The sequence below is a fragment of the Lygodium microphyllum genome, chromosome 6 (genome assembly GCF_053477565.2).
Source record: "Lygodium microphyllum isolate KBCC chromosome 6, Lygodium_microphyllum_v1.1.10, whole genome shotgun sequence".
Lineage (NCBI taxonomy): Eukaryota > Viridiplantae > Streptophyta > Polypodiopsida > Schizaeales > Lygodiaceae > Lygodium > Lygodium microphyllum.
The window spans coordinates 43,538,213-43,543,459 of NC_141140.1; positions in this window are offsets into that span (position 1 = coordinate 43,538,213).

Consider the following 5,247-nt stretch of genomic DNA (forward strand, 5'->3'; position numbering starts at 1 on the left):
CGTTCTCTAGTTATTTAATTAGATCATATCACATGTATATGTGATATTTAAAACTAGCTTCCTGAATTGAGCCTTTTAGGAAACAAGGTTCGTTCACGTAATATGTCTATTTTCTGCCTTGTAGAAGTAACTGGTCCAAATCACATGGCACCACCATTTTCATCCTTTATCTAGAATAGGATCTTCCAATGCCATAGATGTTGGGGCTATGGAGGTCCTCAACTCCGTTCTAGACTTGGGAAGGGGTGTCTAGAGCTCCACCTGACCCACAAGTTACCTAGGAGTGAAACATTATTCCCGTGGTTGACCTTTTCACCACTAAACCTTCGACCCATGAATCGAGGAGTGCCCTTTTCGGATTGATGCAAAGTGAAATTTTGAAGGTGATCCACCGATGCAAAGAAACTTTCCTTAATTAAATCATTTAAGAACTAAGCAGAGTCAAGGCAATCAACCCTAATTTCATCTTCTAAGAAAACATTCCTTTATCCCCATGGCAATTTGTCATCACAGACCCGTGCCATGAATTTACCATCAATCACAAGCACTTGGACTAATCATCAAAACCACAAACCAACAATCAAGTGAATGTAAAAGCATTTAGGGTGTTTTTCGATCAATCAGCAAAACCCACAAGAGTGATTACATTCTACAAATGAATTACATGTTAGATGTGCAATGGTCATCAAGATAAGCACAAAATGTACTTAAATCCACAAGAGTGATACATAGAATAAGTACAAGATCACTAATGATAGCTCATGGAATTATGGCAAGATACAAAGGATGATAATAGCATAGTACATAGAAGATGCATGCATAAATCACATGACCAAAAAAGAAGAGGATGTTTGTTCCACAAATCCAAGAGCAAGCTATAGATCCTTGCCATTTGAAAGCTCATCCTGACGCAAAGGAGCATTGAATGGACTCTGCAAAATGAACAACTACACATCAATCCACCATACATAATTGTAACATACCTGCCTATTGGCTGTCCCTAGTGGTCAAGGTCTCCTGATAGCATTCTAGCATGGACATGTCCTAGACATCCTACTTTATGCAAAGATACCCAAGCTGAAACAAATCCATGCTGCTTTTGGCTCAAAGAGAATGGGAAACAAGAGGAACGCCGCGATTAACCTCTCTACCTCTAGGGCATAGTCCCGTTTTGGTCCCCTAAAAGAACATGAATTAGGGTTCTAACCTAACAATTACTAAGGGTTAGTCATTGCTAAAACCTTGTGAGAAGCCTCCCAGTTCTCTAGGACCATCCTACCGTAGGATGGGGATCCATCGAGATTTTTCCCACCCGCTTCCCTCAATAGGCATTCTTTGGTTATTTAATTAGGTCCTATCACATTTATTTGTGACATTTAAAATAAGCTTTCTTAATTAAGCCTTTCAAGAAATAGGGTTTGTTCATGTAGTTTATAGTATTAACACAAAAATAGAGCAAGTATTCATTTTGACAAACAAAATCCTTAACTTATCTTCAAGTTAATATTTGCCTTTGCCTATACAGGAGAAATTACATGTCCCTTCTGTGTTGCAGAATCTGTGCGTTGCAAAATTAATTGGTCCAAATCACATGGCACTACAATTTTCATCCTTTATCTAGAATACAATCTTTCAACACCACAAATGTTGGGGCCACAGAGGTCCTCAACTCCATTCTAGACTTGACAAAGGGTGTCCAGAGCTCCACATGACCCATAAGCTACCTAAGAGTGAAATACTATTCCCATGGTTGACCTTTTCACCACTCGACCTTCAGTCTATAAATCGAGGAGTGACCTTTTTGAGTTGATCTATGGTGCAATCTTGGAGGTGATCCACTTGTGCAAATAACCTTTCCTTAATTAGATCATGTAAGAATCAAGTACAATCAAGGAAGTCAGCCCTAATTTCATCTTCTAAGAAAACATTCCTTTATTCCCATGGCAATTTGTCATCACAGACCCTTGCCATGAATTTACTATCAATCACAAGCACTTGAAATAATCATCCAAAAGTGGAGAACAATATCCAGGAAATGGGAAAAGATAAGTGCGTGTGGCCACTCTCTAAGGAGGGAAAAGGGAGGAGAACGTTCTAGAAGGATCTTTCTCTCTCTCTCTCTCTCTCTTTCTCTCTCTCTCTGTGCCCATGCAGCGTCCAGGTGTCCTTCCTCTCTTCCTTGCGATAGGGGGGAGGGGAAGTTTATAGGGGGAGGAAAGGTAGGTTATTATGGGGAAAAGAGGGTTATTATGGGGGAGGTGTGACGAAGGCCCTTCCCTCCACCTAGGTGGCCAGATTTGGCTTGTCGCCATGCAGTCTACATTGGGGGGGGGAGAGATAATGGGGGGAGGGGGAGAGAGGTGGCACACGTAGGCTCCTCCTCCCTATTGTCATTGTCTTCATTCTCGTTGCTGTCGCCTTCAACTTCTTCACTGTCATCATCTTCTTTCTCCCCCTGCCACGTATTTGGTGACGACAAGAAGGGGAGGGTAATAAAAAAATTTTGAACTAATTTTACTAAATTTTGTAGGGGGTTCGTATGCAAAGAGGAGCAAGGATATTACAATAATGCATTTTAATAAAAATAGTAAAACTACGGACAAGAAAGATGAATGACTTGCTAGACCATCACGTGCATATAGTCTATCAATCAATGTAATGAGACTGTGTCTCTCTGCATATTGAGTCTCCAATCTAGTTGGATGTGGCAGTTTGCAATGGAGGGCTACAAAGAAAACAAAATATAAATGTTAAAAACACGATTGTTAATACAAGTGCTATTGTAAATAAGAAAGTAAGAAGAACAAAAGAAAAACTTACAAAGTTCTTTAGATAAGTCATGTGGCCACCACTTCCATGATGATGTACGACCCTTGCATCCAATTATTCTCTCATTGCCTCTTGTTGTGCCACTCTTGGAGAATTTGTAGCCTCTTCCCTGAGTCTCCTCCAAGTCATATGCATCTACCCACTCTGACTTGAGGTGCCACTCTTGAGTGCCTTGCGTGCGTCTAATTTTTTGTGTGACATGTATGCATGTATGTACTTCATCATCCACCTAGTGCAAAACCTCTCTACCACGATAGGTAGCAAAAGCTTCTTGTGCAAGGATGCTACTATATAGTCTTTGCTTCCCTCGAGTATTTTCTTCCAATGGTCCAAGACGTTGTGGTGAAAAACTTGTTGGCACAACTCTCTCATGTGAGACATCACTCTCCTGCCCTCATCATTCATGACTAAAGCTCCTATCGTGTCATCTATGAGGTATCCATATCTCTCTAGGGTATGCCTAAGTTGTGTCCTCTCCCACCTATGATCCACTCCTGGGCATAACCAGGAGACCCATGTACATCTAGTGTACCCATGGATGTGGTATCTCTCTAAGTAGTACCCATAGGAGTGCCACTTGCGTACGGCTCTGAGCAAAAGCTGGAGTCACTGGAGTAGATGTCCCCACAGGTGTGACAAATCCTTCAGGTGACACGACCCCACCAGAATAATGAGACAGAGACACTACATTGATGCCTCCACAACACCCACGTGAGCCACTCTCTCTTGAACTTGTACAAGAGTGAGAATTAGCATCCATATCTTGATCCAACTATGGGCTCACAACATCCACATCTCTACAATACCCCCCAAAACCACTCCCTTCGTTTGGCCCTAGTCTAGAGGGTCAACCTCATCTACTAGAAACCAAAGCATCAGAGGGTGCCAAAATAGATCTAATGAAATGGCCTAATGGTGCCCAAGATAGCTCACCATATCTCTAAATCCAACCATCTAATCTGGAGACATACGTGTGAATATCTCTTGCAACTCCTCATCGCTCATCCCTTGACTCATCCTGCTCTCCAAATATTATCAAATGTCACTTGCATAAATAGAAAATGATGTTAGCATAATCAATATAAAGATTCAAACAAAGCACAATAATATAACTATCAAAAAATAATATCACTTAAAATGAATGTTCTAGAGTACCCTTATAAGCAATTCATCAACGAATTGAGTAGACGGATGTTGCAAGTATGATGTAGTCTCTGGTCCCATGTCAATCTCCTGGCACACCTTTGCGTACATTGGAAGGTCAATAGATAGGTCACCATAAAATAATGAGTCCATTTTGTTCTTGAAGAAATCTTGGCCTCTTGTCTTTCCGTCATCGTTACCCAAATCTACCTCCTCTACATGCTCCAAGCCATCTTCAACCTCGAATCCTTCTTGCAATATTCACCCCTCCACCTACATACTCTCCTCATATACGTTAGGGAAATTACTTTCATCATACACTCTCGCACTCCAAGCAATTGAAGGCATAACATACCACCATCAAGGTTGTCAGGGGTTTCGATAGAAAATTACCTTTTCAAAATCACATATAAGAGAGCTTTAACATTTGTGACATATATGTGTCATGAAAAATTTTTAAAAACAGTTCATGTGCCTTTTCACAATAGGCTAGTAAGACAAACGTGCACTACAATAAAAAGGCCTCATAGACACACTTTTAGATGTGATTTTTGAATATAGAGAAAATCTTATGGGCGCATCTATCCATCTCTCTATTCGCGCATCTACCATTTCGCGTCTATACTCGCATGTATGAACGAATTTACACGCAAAAATAAACGCGCAATAGACGCACATATACACGCGTGAATACATGCGCATAACAAACCAAAATTGCTATTTTTTTAATTCATTTTACGCGTCTATTAGCGCATCTATTTGGCAGTTAGACACGCTTTTAGACACGCTTATAGACGCCCTTATATTTAATTTCTTTTTTAAATTTGAATTATGGAGCGCGTGTATAAGCGCGTGTACTCTGCACTATAGACGCGCGTATAAACACGCTTTTTTTGCAATTTTGAGGCATGGATAGATGCGCATAACAGAACTGGAAAAAAAAAACCAGAGAGCATGCTCTCCAATACATCAGATTGTACATTTGGGAAAAAGACAATGTATCTTACGGGCATGAGAATTGAAAATAAAAGTCCATGTATTCATTGTAAATCAAAAGCATTTACATGGAAAGTTTAAGTGCTTGCGACCTAAAGCGTGGCCGCAAGCAGTAGGCTCAAAGATGGATCATACATATACAAGAAAACAAGGCCTCATGAGGAGGTATGGTGCTCCTCTACGAATCTGAAGAAGAAACATCTTCGCTAGTACCACCATGGCTACTAGCGTTGCTATCCCCCTCCTCGCTATGCTCCACATTTGGGTTCGCCTACACAC